Genomic DNA, 15,674 nt, shown 5'->3' on the forward strand with positions numbered 1-15,674 from the left:
GTCTGTTGTGTTTCTTGCGCTGTTCAAACTTTTTGTACCAATATCGCTGCTTTCTGATCACAGCTCTTACTTTAGTAGATAATTACAAAAATAAGACACAGAATTTTTTTATAGAAGAAGTTTACATCTTTAAATTCAGAAACACTTGACTGCATTTGCCTGTGTCTCTGTATGTGTGTTCTAGTAACGGATGAAGGAAATTTTAGACTCTTCTCTGGATGGAAAGAGAGAGTGGTAGATGTTGCACAAACATCCTGATTTGTATAGGTCACCGATTTTACATGTAACTTTAGCTCAGGTGTCCATCTCTCCTATCTCGCCGTACATCTAACTGGAAGATGGACACGCTTCTTCCACATTCCCTCGACCCCTATGCTACCGCCGAACAACGTGATGATTGTTTTTGAGAGTTAAACTGTAAAAGGTAGACAGTTGGCATGTGAAAATGTCATCACTGTAAAACTCCCCCCATTCGGAAATGGGAAAGTAGGGGGGGGGTGCAGCAAGCCAAAAGGCCATTAAAATCTGCGATCATTTATTTCCACTCCCTCGTCTAATCCATCTCTCTGGGGAATGGTTCTGTCCTTATCCACCCAAGGCTACCAATCTATTCTCCTGTCTGTCTCCATGCATCAGAATGAACCTGTGAAACAGTCAGACATGCTCTTTTTCTCTTTTACCTCTTTCTCTTCTTCTGTCTCTGTCTTTGGCTGGCTCAACCCCCTTTTCTGATTTGTTTCTTTTTATCTCTCGTCCTACTCTCTCCCCCTCTGTCTCTGATTGCTCCTGTGTCTTTCTGTCCTCACCTTTCCTCTCCCCCAGCGCCTGTTCCTTCCTCCCTCTCTTCCTCTCTCCATTTCGCTGTGTCAGAAACGTCTACATGAATTCAATTCAAATCATATCCAGAAAAGAGAGAGCAACAACAAGACTTTGTCAATGGCAATTTAATCCATGGTGAGCAAGGTGTATGTAATGCTGTGCATGTTCAAGGAAGCTGTCTGATTGCATTTGGATTTGTGCAGATCTGGTTGCTGCTCACTTGTAGAGAGAGGAAAAATTACACAGAAGGAGACAGCAGACTCATTTGTCACAATGTACTCTAATTTCTCTTCTTTGATTTTTTGGTATTTGTGCAGATTTTTTTCAGACAGGGATGTTTATTTAAGTTTTGATGGATTTGTTTTGCTCAAAGAATGGGTGTACTTGTATGCATGGGAAGTTGGGGGGGGGGGGGCTTCCCTCTATCTCTTCATCCCTAACCTTGTATTTTGGGAAGATAAGAATGAGCGGCGGTCTGGAGCATGCAGCTCATCATTCACGGCCTCACTGGTCATGAAAAGCAAGAGAATAAAAGTAGTGCCTCAAACCAAGGTCCAATTCCCCATCAGGCCAGATCCCCAAGGTTAGCCACACCATTGCGCTGTCTTGTCAAGAAATAAAAAACTCCCGTCTGCCTCCCTGCCCGACACAAACGTCTTCTGCTAATGGCCACCACATAGTCCCACTAAACATTCAGTGAATATTTATAGACCATTAATAACCTATGTGTAAACCGCTAGTGTCACCAACCGGGTGAAGCAGATGATGGGGAATCATGGTCAGGGCATTAATATTGGCTCAGACTACCCCAAAGATAGATAAATGGGCCTTAGTATCTCGGACTCGTGTGCACATGGGATTGGCTGCCAGGAATCCCAGACGGAGAGGTCTGTGATCTGAGCCCTTCCAAATTCCAGCGACATAATTGGTGTAATCGTGTGATGAATTGCAGCCATTTAGCTTTTTTTCCACTATCTGCAAGCTTCAGCAATTTTCCTTTATAAAGGTATATGCAGCTGAGTTCGTCTGGCATCTTCTTATAGTCGAGTTGGGAGAGGACCGGGGCGATGTTAAATATGTACAATTGGGCAAGTAATTAGATTAATAAGGCCTAAATGAGCTCCAGGCCAGGAACTGAAACCCAAAATCCCTCATCCTTTGAGAGTCTGGAGTGAAACACATTACAGTATCTGTTCAAAGTTTAAATGGAGCCTGAAAAAAGTTTCTACGCTGTGGTTCCTCCGCTCGTTTCTCCCCCCCGACAGACTTAAATTCCCCCCTGCTCATCTCTCTGTTCACCAGACTAAGAAAGAGATGTTCAGCAGAAGTAATAATGAAGCAAAACTTGTGAAGCTCTGAGAGGAGAAAAAAAGAATGAGATAAGGAAAGGCCCTTTAGGATTACTTAACTCTATACAATCTTTAGCTGGACAAGTTTCATGTCAGATTTTCTTTGATTCGGGTAGTTACAACATGATATAGATTCCTTTCATTCCTGAAGCTTTTATTGATTAAAATATATGGACCAACTATGGTGAACGCTCAAACTCACTGAATTAGACAGGGGTCCAAAGGAAAGCCCAGGACGGCTGGAGAATTTTCCTCTCTGATCAATAGTATATGGTAGTTACGAACAGGAGACTACAACCAGCAAGGCTTTAAGCTAAATGCTAAAGTTAGTACAGCAACATGTTACCAATGTCAATGCTAACATGGTGATGGTTAGCAGATATAATGTTGACCATTTTTACTATTGTATTTTATATTGTATTGCAAAATTTTATGGCAATCCATCCAATAGGTGTCTGCTTTTCACTTCACCACCACAAATGTAAATCTTAGAGCCATAAATGTCTCACAAATTACAACTTTGACTTGGAGATAGTTCTACAGGAAGAGGGATCACCAAAGTCATGGAATGTTGTAGGTATGTCTATTCAATTTAATGCCACATAATAATCACATAATGTCACCAATGTACCACGTAAAAATAAATAAATAAATAAATAAAACAATCTGCAAACAGACAAACCGACATCCACACAACTAGCGGGGCTAAAAAACAAATCATGCTTGCTTCAGATCTAGCATATTATTTCCTTTACACACTTGATATTTAGTTGAACATTGTAGTCAGGTTTGTGTGCCAATTTTCATTATCTTTCACTTTCACAAGCTAAAATTAAGACTAGGGCATTCAACTTATAACTGTCAATCATGTCAGCAAATGCCACCACTCTCATTCAGGATAAGCGTTCTTCTATCCTCAAATGCAAATGTTTGTCAACATGATTGACAGCAGCACTTCTGATCGGGCTAATTCAAAAAGCTCACTATTGAATTAGGTGAACTATCATTATATCACCAAAGGTGGGAGTATAATGAACCTTTTCACCTCCATTAAACCTGAAAATTGGTTGTAGACCCTTTTATTCTCCAAACATCATAACTTAACTAGAACTTTTTGTAGCAGGGGAGAGGATTTTTATATCGCTTTATATATTTTATATGGATCACACATTTTAATTTCAGTTATTTTTACACTCCTGATTTGATGGTGCAAGATGAAATTGGGGTTATACTGTGGTCACATATATGGGCCCAGCATGAATTGTCTTTTGAAGATATATATTATTTGTTCCGCCCCCGCTAGAAGGCTGTTCTGTCCGATTCTGGAGAAAGAGTACAATGGGACAAATAGAGCTTTAGCAGGCATTAGAAACATGAAAGTAATGTAGGAGGGCTCTGGCTCCTTGGGGGTCCAAGATTTCCTTCTTGAATGCAAAACAATATAGCTCAGGCACGCGCACCGGTTGCCGCATGTGTGTGTGTGTGCGGTGTGGGATGGGGGTGCTATAATCAAAGGCACCTCGTACTTCAGCTCGTTTCCCTTCTTTTTTCTCTCCTCTTCTTCTCTGACCTGACATGGATTAATTACAGCCCTGCACAATTTACACCCTGCTGGAACTGTGGCAGAGAATAAAGAATGGTTGAAATGTGAGCCCAGTGACAGGGCGTTAGAATGCTGAATTGCTTTGTGCTGCACGTGCCGCGCCTCTATTGCCTTTGCAGGGACCATGTTTATGAGGCCCGACTCAGAGGTGAGCTCCCAGGCCTTAAAGTGACAAAATGCCCTCACTTAGATCAAGACAGCCACAATGTTTTATGGACTACACAGGATCTGTTCCATTTGTGTCTTTCACATGCTGTGACTTGATCATATCAAGCTTATCTTGAAATTACAGCATGCCTCTTAGGGTCTGTCACTGCTATAATTATATGCAACATGTTTCTTAAATCCAACAGGGGACCGACATCACGTGTATTACACACACAGATGAAAGCATGCAAAATTTCTCTTTATAAAACATGCACCATGAGGTGTGCTTATTGGGAAGGCAGCATTAGTAGACACCTCAGCCAGAGTTGGCCTGGCGTTGCCAAGGAGGTGTCAGCGACAACTGGCAAAGTGGGCGCCCTGCCAGCCTGCCTGGCTGCCCTGTCTATGAATGGTCCTTTTGTCAAAGGTGGCAGTGAGGACACTTGAGAGGGCTGCAATTAACACCACCTAAAATTAGAACGCATGACCCTGTGCATCTGGCCTGCAATAAAAGCCCTACTTCCTTTTAAAAAAAAAAAAAATTCTGTCAATAATTTTGACAGGTTCGTGCACAGAACCGTATATTTGGGGGCAACCACACGTCAGAGGCCAGTTACTGAGTCCACTCAGGTTAACTGGGTGGGAGCAAGCAAGGCGAGGGAAGCCATCTTGGCTCATAGTGACTGGTGGATCAATGCACTAAAAGGCAAAGCCAAAGGTCAGGCTGCTCAGTGGCAGCTCAGGGATTCAATGTGACAGCCTCCAGGTTGGGGGAGAGCCACCACCTTCAAGTGACCACACACTCTATAGCTATAGTATATGCTTAGATTACAGACATTGCTCTTAATATACTGCCACTCTTTAGTGTTTTAAGAAAGGTTCTGCAAAGTGTTGAACAGCTACAAGTATGAACAAAAGTGCTACCGAAGGTTTTCAGTCATTCTTTCATGCAACTAGATCCTAAAAATGTTTGTTAGGCACGTGTATTTAACATTTCTGTCACATTTCTGGCTTTCAATCCTGTTGAAAAAAAAGACATTCTCGCAATATTGTTGCAGATAGCATACATGTAAGCAACATCATTGCCTGTCTTCTGAATACTCATCTCCCCACAAAGGCTATGCTGGCTCGAGGACAGAGCAGTTGACGTACTGGTCTGGATACCTGCTTTGAATACCACTTCAGCTGAGTGGCATACTTGGCAGACCATGCACAAGGCCACAGCTTTTATAGCAGGCAAACTGACAAAGGAACATCTTGTCCACGCGACCTAAACCTTCAACTCTCACTACATAAAGCAGCTGTGTTTGGCACGTTTAGCTTCAATCTTTATATTTTTTGTTATATATTTCAACCGTCTTCAGACATGAAGTCCTTTTTCACCTCAAGCCTTTGTGTCTCTTTCATCCCCCACCCCCTCGCTTTCTCTCACTCTCCATCAGCCTGTCCCTCATTTTCCTCCTTTAGTAGACTATAATATCAAACTGTCGCACAAATCCAACTGAATTACAGATTTTCCGAGGGGAGTGTTAGTGTGTTTGGCAGTGAGATCCAGTCATAGCAGGAAATAAACAAGATGCCCACCAAATTGAAAAGAGGGAAGTTCCCCTGCTGTGCATTCAAATTGGTCCGCGCAATTTGACAGGCCACTGTCGTGCACGTCTGTGGGATTAGAAGGCCCCAAGATGCTGTTTATTTGTGTCCTTTCGTTGGCAGGATATTTTCACTTTTGTCCAGTTTATCATCCCCTTCCTCAAATGCTGCTGTCATCCAACTGCACTATTAGTAGCGACAGAACTTCTGTCAGGAAGCACTGACCTCTACACCATCCCCTCTTTTAATGTGTTCCTTCTACATTGTTGCACCAAACAAACAAAATGGAAATTTATCACTGGGATTGTCCATACTGCTTGACAGCCACATTGTAAAGTTGAAATATTTAATGTGGGAGTTGTGGCCATTTCCAATTTATTCCACCAGTAATGTGAGGGGTAGGCTTTTATTTTTCTAGGACATCTGGTGTCTTCAGTGATCAGCATTACAATAAGTCTGGTGTACTTTTTCCAAAACCAGTTAAATGCACTGAAAAACATCAAAAAGCATTACTCTTGCACAATCTACTGCTCATTTCACCAGTTGTGAATAGTGCTGCACAAACACAGAATCACACCCGCCTCCATGCAGCCTCTATTTTCCCTGGGATCGCTGGACGCCAAACAGGCAAGAAAAATGACCAGCATGCTCTCCTTACTCCCCTGAGAAGTGAGTCCTACACACAGGGATGTGGCTATTACTTATCATCATCAAAAAGTGCTTGTTTGGTGATAATAAGGGCCGGGATAGAAATCTCAGTTAAAGGGAGGGAGGGGACTACCTGAAGTAGCAATGGAGGAATCCTTCCTCTGCTTACCCAAGCAGTTTCTGCCTTTCTGTAAAACGGAGGGCCAGCTCTAAGACCCGGCTTAGCCCAGAAATAGAGGAAGATAGGAAAAACTGTTATTAGCCATGGTTAGAGGAACGAAATAAGATAAAGAATAACAGACAACAACTTCAAATGTGCTTACTGTGCAAGAGACAATCGTCAGGGAATACAGGAGGAGGGTATAATAAAGCATGAGGTTGTAGCGTCTTGTTTTTATCTAATATCCTTGTCTTCTGTGTCTGTAATGGTAAACATGAAAGTAATATTGCTTCAGACAGGAAAACTGTCAATTTGTGAGGTCTACCTTGAATGACTAAGAGTGAAAGGCTTTTGAGTGAACAAGCTTTATTGTGTATCACTGTGTATTATATCCCCACAGTATTCAACCTGAAGCATGGTCACATTGCTAATAGCAACATTCAGCCCAAAGGGAAAGTCGCAGCTCATAAATTTCCATGTACCTTTTTATTTTTTTTATTTTGCACTGGGTCAGGACTGTGCACCCTGGGGGAAAGCAGGACAGCTCACAATTCAACATGAAACATAACTCATGTCGCGCTACGTGGGGAGAAAGTTCATGCAATACATAAATTTAGGGTCATATGTTACAGTTCTAGCAGGGGTCATGCTCGATAATAGCCCAATTGCAATGCAGGGCTAGCGGGCCTTATCTTTAAAAGTTCTCGACAGCGCAGCGCACTCCTCCTCGCCTTCTTCTGTAAACAGTTCACGTTCCTTGTTTGTTTTATCTATCGCCATTCAGCTATTTGAGTTTGACACTAGGTTCATGACCACTTCAATTCACCTCCTGGTATCTGATGATTCCGTCGCTCACACTACTCTAATGTATTCTGAGGAGAGAGGGAATGCGTGTTGGGGAAAAAGCACACGTCCCATCTGATTGCAAGGTCTTCCCTGAATCACGTCGCAGTGGACATCTCGGCTTTATCAAAGGATGCTTTCCATCTCACTAGTGTGATTAATCAGAAAGGGTCTTCATTGTTAACATAAAAAGTCACTGGAAGACTTATAAAATCATTTATTTATTCACCCTCTCTGTTGATGAGATGAGACCTCAGCATAATGGGGTGATGTGCCAAAGCAAATATTTAGCACGTTCATCTTCAGTGTCTTTTTTTTTTATAGCTTTGTTTATAATATTTTGCTAAAGTTGGAAGGGTGTGATTGGTTTGTAACAAAGTTATACAAAGAAATCAAACTTGACAGTTTCCCATCAAAAAGCTGAAGGGAAAAGACTTATAGATCCGCGCAAACAGAAATACCTGCCTTGCCACAAGCATTCCTCCATTTTGTACAGATTTCTCCACTGGTCACAAGCAGTAAAGCTATACCTGTAGGACAGCGGGGGGAGAGAGGAAGAAAAATTGAGAGAATGAAATAAATATCTATTTAAAAATAGCCTCTCAGCATGGCAAGGAGAGATTTGAAGATATTATCCTCAAAGGCAGCTGTGAGTGAGGCCGGGAGAAGGGAAGGCTGTCTACAGTGAAATATGAAAGGCACATACTCCCTGACAGCCTATGGCTTTTCCTGATACTGCCAAGACCAGCCCACTAGAGTGATCCATAGACTCTTTGTGGAGACTTGTGATATAAATGCTGAGGGCTAGATGTTGAAGATCCTCAGCTCGCTGCCGCACCACCCTCCCTCGTCATCCTTCGCCATCGCCTTGCCTGCCGCATGGGGGGAATTTGTTATGTTCCCTCTCGTACGCCTGCCTCGGAAATATCAGGACGGCGGACGGGGGGCAAGTCGACTGACTTGTCCTTGTCCCTTTTCAATTTGACAAGGCAAGCAGCCTTGGGGACTTTCCAGTCTATTTTCAAATTGACCATTTATAATCAGTTTTCTAAAGGAGAAAGAGAAGGGGTGGAGGAGTCGAGCCAGCCCTGTGTTGTTGTGGATGGTAGAGCTGGGGGTTGGGAGATGATAATACAGCAGCGTGTTGTCAGATGTGTCAGGAGGTAAGATGAATGAAGAATAGGGAGTGGGTGCATAAAAGGGAATGCATGGTGGGGAATTGACCTCTATTCAAAAAAGAAAAAGAAGGGGGAAAAAAGGGAAGAAATCTATATCCTCAAGCAAATAAACACATACAGCCTCTCTTTGAAATATTCACCACCTCTCAATGAACCCAAATTGGAGAAAAAAAGTTGTTCTGGCGGTGGCTAAAACCTTCCAGAAAGAAGAGGCACCCGTTGTCCATTTTTTGACACCAGTGTGGCTGCATATATCAGCACCTGCAAGGTCAGACCGACTCGGGCGTGGCAAGCGTGGCGAGGGCCCCAGCCCGGGAGGCGTTACAGCATTCTGTCACACTGCTTGCTCCACCGGCACCACACGATGACATTTCCACAAGATGGCTCTTCTGAATTATGCGGCCCAGCGGAAGGGTAAGAAGGGAAAGGGGGAAAAAAAGCTCATTTTCTGGGTGTCTGCTTCCGACCTGAAACCGCCACTTGTTTTCATCAGCGCCTTTTGCCGCTTATGCAAAACGGTGTGCAGGGTAATAGGGGAACAATCAAGCCGGCCTGCTGCTCCTGTTCTCCATTCCACAGCCGCCTCTCTCTCTTTGGGGTGGAACGACATGGTGTCACCTCTACACTGGCCCCCATCCTCCCCAAATTAATCCCAATTTGGCCATCAAGCACAGGGCCGTCCAAAGGGGCAGGCGGCAAGTAATTGACATTCTCAGGTGCATGAGTTTTGTTTATGTAGTAACGCTGAGCCAAGGCCTTTCACCGTGGATGACAGCAGACCCGGTTTGCATACACCACTTGATTCGGGAGCGCTGCATGAGTGACTGCTCAGCAGCCCGTGGCCCTGTGGCATTTCAGCAGAGGACATTTCAGTAAAGATCGCCTCAGGTGTCAAGCGGCTTGGAAGGTGCGAGTGGCAGCGGGAGGTCGTTTGTCCAGCGCATTGATTCCACCATGACCCCATTGCTCCCTCTAACTATTGATCCACCCCCCCTCAAGACCCCTATACAATGCCCATGCCACACTGGGGAATTAGAGTTTAGGCATCGATGTGGCTTATATTTAAACATAAGAATGGCAAATTTTCAATAGGACATCACACATCACTATATGAAATAGGCATTGAGCTTTCCACTTAACTCCGAGGTCATTCCAACAATACATGGAGTCCATTTTGGTTATTGGGATTCCATGAATGTGGGGGAGTGGGGAGTTTATAAACATGAGAGCATGCTGGGAGCAGGGAATGTCCATAAGTCATTAGGTGGGGGTTCTGTGTGTGTGTATGGTGAAGTGGGGGTGTTGGCGCTCGTACATGGAATACCCTTTCCTAAATGCTTTCCTAGGCAGATCTCCCATGCCTTTTAGCATGTCACCCAGGGCCATGAATCACCATTACAGCACCTACATTTTTACCTGGGCACCTCCAAGGCTTTTTCATTAGGGTAAAAGGGACCCCAGGCAGGCATGGACAGAGTTGTTGAGGGGGTTGGCTGTGTTTATAAAAGGGAGGGTCAGGGATTTGGGTTGGGTGGGTTAATTACAATAACAATGGGGGCGGCCAAAAGAGAAAAAAGAAAAAAACACACGCCATGGCAGGGCTGAGCTGCTCTCATTTGTTTCAATAAGGTAAATTGATTCCTATGTCCTCTGGTGCCATTTGCATCGCATCTATTTAGTGCGCACCTCCCATCCCACCCTTCGCCACCTCATCCTCCTCCCCCTCCATTCAGTCCACGTGCAGAGGGCAAGACAACATCGATGCGGACGCATTGATCTTCCTGGACAGCAGATGCATGAGAACACTCATATATACCTCCACACGCATTCATATATTCCACCTGTGCATGGACACGCATATGTGCACACATGAAACACGCATGCAACCACTAATACAGATATCTGACATTGAGGATCTGACATCTTCCTCAGTCTTCATTAAATAATTACCTGATAAAAACTCTACTGATTCCTACACTTGATTGCTTGATTTTTAGACTGTTTTCAGATCAGTCTGGTGAGACTGTTCTTTATGTGTGTGTGTGTGTGTGTAGTATAGCTAAAGCCTTCAGCCAGTTCCTTCAAAAATAAACGGTGCCCATTTGGTCTAGGGGAGCAATAGCAGTCAGGTCACTCAGCTGTTTGTTTTGCTTTCTGAAGAATTACAAAATTGCCCAAAGAGGAGAATCTCTGTCATTTTAGGTCAATGATTCTCTTTTGTTTCTGTCATGTACTGCTTTGGAAGCAGGACATTTTATGTAAATCTATTACATTTTTATCAACCAACAATATTGGGGGGAAAAAAAATAAAAATACAGGAAAAATTAAACCTTATTTCCCCCTTTACGACAGTGAACCAACCTGAAAGCCAGTTAGACTTTCACATGGAATAAATGCACAAAAATATGGTAGTATCCAAGGTGGTGATTACAGAAATGGATCTTTGACAGGTTTTATTTTTTTTTTTTACATTCTCCTCCTGAAATGCATCAACTCCCCCCAGTGGGCCTTCACACCACAGTTAGACAACCACTGTTTTAGAGTAAAACTATGTATGACCATTCTCCAAGTCTACTTTAAACCACACCACATCTTTTTGTTAGCCCTCCATGCCACCCAGCTACACAGTGCCAACCTGCCGACTCCAACTTTCTTTTCAGTGTCATTATGCCCATGCAACAACTGATCCATTTTACCAACACTGTTGTCCTTGCTTGGCTGCTGTGCCGAATAGCCCCTGTATTGCTCACAGGCACAGTCAGTGAATGCAGCACTGCCCACTGGCCTCTAACCCAGCCCTCAGTCAGGGTGGTATCCATCTCGCCTCCCTCACTGCCTACCTACCTGCCACAGACCCCCCTTTGGTACAACACACTGTCTGGTCTTAACACATACACACTCCCATCCCACGCTGCCATCATCAGTCACCGTCAGGGCAGATAGCAGCGGCCGTCAGGCAGATGAGTGACGACTGGGCCTGTTACCTGAGCGCCTGCATGACAATGGGCCTGTGGGCTGAGATAGAGAGACAAAAGCTGCAACTCTGCCACACACACGAGCGTGACACAACACACCAGCTGATCTTTATTGTCTGCTGTACAATTAGCTGTCAACCAACGGGATGTGCTGTACAATGCACCCAACTTAGTAACACGTAATTGAATACTGTGTGTCTGTACAAGTCATCACAACAAAACTTTTCACCCGCCATAATTAGAGCAATATTCTGACACTAGGTTTGATCACACATGCAGAGCAGTCAAAATACTGTCCGCATTGATCGAAAATAGTTGAATTCAGAGTCCTGTATATCCATATAACCGGGAACAAAAAGGAGCAGCATAATAATGTATCTCATCCAGTCATTATTGCAGTTTCAGCACATTATCTTTCACCACTTCCTTCAAGATGACAACACTCCAAAGGGCTTATTCCTCAGTTAATACTATACACTAAAAATATACATTGCAGAGTGAAATTGCAACCAAAGGTATCGCAAATACCTCCTTGAATCAGCAATAAGCAAATCCTATTAAATCCCTTTTAATTGGGCCTCGTTCAGGCAAATCCTGGCTGCTTGTGAACAATATAAAAATATAGATTCTGACACCAGGGAGACCTTGCATATTAGACGCATCAATAGTTTTGCCCCCGTATCCTGACATACTTCTGCATGCTGCAAGTGTGGGATGGGTGAGGGCCAGGAGGGTGCACTTGCCTTCTAAACCTGCACAAACCTTGCAGGTTTACACAAGCAGATGTTGTACCCAAGCTTGTGTTCGACTCCCTGGCACACACAACATAGTCACTCAAACATACACGCTCAGAGTACGCCACAAGGTTTATAACAATAAAAGTCTCCCCAAAAGGCACTGAAACGCACCAACCATTTTGCGAGCAGCCTTGAACTCTGGCTGATCTGCTATTTGTTACTTTGAGCACTTGGCAAAACAAAAACGGCTACAGCCCAAACACTTGAAAGGGCTTATTGCTCATGTTGCCCACAAGTTCAGCGCTGTCTGGCTGGAACAAACCATCACAGTGAAGCTTGCAAGACAACAAACCGAAAATACCTTGATCCAATTTGAAACACAGGCTTATTTGCTGAAGTATAAATGCTTAAATTGGTAATACCAGCAGGTAATTATTAAATTCCCCCCAACCCAGCCCCCTGCAGAACATTTGTATTGCATCTGGAAACACTGAGCACAACAATTGAGTCACAGGTTTGGGCACCAAAGTATGATGATTATGGTAATCCAACAATGCCAAAGCTCTATTGTATGTCACAGATTTTTGTTGCAAACTCATGACCTTATTAACCTTCTTAATCCTCAACTGGGTACTCATGATAAGGGGCTTACACGCACACACAAACATGCACACGCACCCAAACACTTTCACTTTGATGCCCGGCAAACACTTTAGAAGCCATATCCACCTGTTTTTATCCTGCACACCTGAGGTTCAATGCATAATATCAGCAGAGGCCCTTGAGTCATCCAAGACAATTAACGCTCTCCCTTAGATCAACTGTGAAAAAAAAAAAAAGAGCATGGTGGCGTTTGGAGCAGAGGGCCCTCCCAGTTTAAGCACATGAGAAAGCAGGTCTGATTGGTATTAAGTGGTGAGATTAAAAAGCCATCTCATAAGTCAGGTCAGCTGGTGTTCATTTGAATGCATTACCAGGGTCCGAGGCTAGATAATTCTCTCATTAGCGCCACTCAAACCCTGAGTGACAACATGGGTGAGAAGGGAGCATGTCGTACAACACTTAGAGTTAATTAGTCCGCGCGCACTGTTGCTCTGCGCCCTACGCTCTCTCTTGAAATGGCCTGAACCTAAAGCGTCTGCAGTTAATCAAAGATGAGCTGTGGAGTTTTCCAAAGGAACCACTTGTTGTTTTAGTAAATACCTGAAAATTGCATTTCTTTTTGTCCTTTTTTTTTTTTTAAAGAAAAAGGTGCACTCTCACAACTGTAAATGTACTATATGTGATGTGTCATGTTCAGTATTGTCAATAAACCGTTTTTCTCTTTGTACGAGACTTTAAACAGTTCAACAAGGAAAATCTCAGTTTTTTTTTTACAAATGCTACTAGACTGAAGGTCAACTGGGCGAGAAACTCGAGCTGTCAGATTGTAAGTAAGCGAACATTGCTGCCAGAATATCAAACCAGGGGTAAACCAGCAATGATCGAAACCAACATTCAGTATTATCACACACATTAGACCTTTATCTCCCTTTCCTCCTCCAAAGAAACTCTCCAGCTCTCTCAAATTATTACAAGCTCTAAATGTTTTGCTTTTGGTCATGTTAGCTAGCTTCGGTGCTTTGCCATTGTTCAGACGGCCCATTTTCAAAAACCTCAATAGTCCAAAAAATGTCCCATTGGACCGAACGCCCATTTGTCTGACGGCCCTTTATTCCAAAAGCAAACACATACTGCTGCAATGGCCCGTTGTTCTGAAAATACACATTACACACACTACATACTTTACTTAACTGACATGCATATGTACATACCAAATCTAAGTAGTTTTGGTGCATTATCATAACAAAACAGTTTTGGTGCTAAAATCTAACCAAAAGGCAACCATTTCACCATGTTAACCACATGTTCATTATTGTTCCCATGACAACGAAGGTCACCTGACTCTGAATTCCTGCTCATCCAAATACTCAAATATTAAGGGCAAAAAAATTCCAGGGAGAGCGTGTATTTTCTAAAAAATGGACCTTCGGAGCAGTGGGCTTTAGTTTTCAGGATAACGGGGACAAATTGATTTTTGGTCCAATGGGACCTTTCAGACTATTGGGGTTTCGGAATAATGGGGTATTGGAACAATAGGCAGTCTCCCTTGTTTCAAGGAGAAAACAAGGCACACAGAGTAGCTCAGTGGGTGATGCAGACTGATTATCTCACATTAGCATGACCTACTTCACTTCAAAATCAGTATCCTACTGTTGAGTGGACATGACAGGGAGTGATGAAGAAAATTGCAACACAGACGTTCTGCATTTTAATCGAATCATATTGTTTCCTTGCAGCCCGCTAGCAAGAGTTTTGTGGTCAGGTAGTGGCCTATGTCCTAGGAGTTGAGGATCAATGATCTAAACCATTGGTCAAAGGTGAAGCAGGAAGTTCTTCTTGTTTTTAACGATGCATTTCCAGATCTCAGCTATTTTTTTTTGCTGAGTATTACTATTGCGAACAATGGCCAAAATTCCAAAAACAAGACCCAGGTTGTAGGAAACTGGAATTGCCCCTTCAATTTTTGATTGAAGTTGGACATGAGAGGCCAAGGTAAATGTGGAATGAAGCTTCTACTGTTGCCCCCTGTTTCCCTTTCATTATTTTCAGCCAGATAAGACCCACAGGTAACCATTTTCTGTCTCTAAAGTTTCAGAGGAGATTTAAGGCAGATGAATTTTTCACTCTTTCTTTGTTGATGACATTGTGTTTGCATATTGGGAGCATGAGGTTATATCCACGTCATTAGTCTCTCTGCTTGGATCCAGGCCTGATAACTACACCGCCATCTCAGTTATATTCACTTCGGTTCTAAAGGGTCCATAAATTGTCTCTTTCTCTTTCTCACTTACGTTCACTTGGGCTCCTACCACTGTTCCCACGAGACACGGAGCTCGGCTCATTGGCCACCACACACACGCACACAGAGGGGTTTCTCTCTTGCCACCACCGCTGGGCTTACCCACCACACACACACACAGACCCTGAATACCAATCTCTGCATGTGCCACCCCCCCCCCTATCACCACCCCCAACCGAGCACACAGGGTTAGCTGAATATTCTAGGAGCTTTCAATTTTTCAGGCAGGTCTGCGAACCCCCTCCCATCATGCGGCGCTATCACACTCAAGGGAGTTAGAATTTCAACAGTCGTTAGCAGGGTCATCTGCAGTCCCTCAGGGAGGGACTTAAAAGAAAAAGATTTGAATTGCCTTTCTCTCTTTTTATTCTCTTTGCGTCTCCCCACTTTAGCTCTCTGTATGGGTCTGTCATAATTCCACTTCCTGTCTTCAAGGCCTAGCAATATTCATCCCCCTCAATCTTGTCTCTGCCGCCAAATTCATCAATCAGAGACGAGGTCTTTCAAAGCGCTTTTTATAGCTCAGATGTCACGCTTCTTACACCACTGTCAAAAGTGGTGACAGAGCTCCAAACCGCTGGTTATGCCACGGTAAGGCGTTTATCCACTTGTATAATGTACTGTAGTGCTCATACAGGATCAAATACGGGATGTGAGGAAAATGGCTTCCAGCTGAAAGAGAAAGAGAAGGAGGGGGTTGTGAGGAAGACAGGGGGGGGG

Source organism: Morone saxatilis, unplaced genomic scaffold, assembly GCF_004916995.1.
Source record: "Morone saxatilis isolate NCDOM2014 unplaced genomic scaffold, NCSU_SB_2.0 Contig4, whole genome shotgun sequence".
NCBI lineage: Eukaryota > Metazoa > Chordata > Actinopteri > Moronidae > Morone > Morone saxatilis.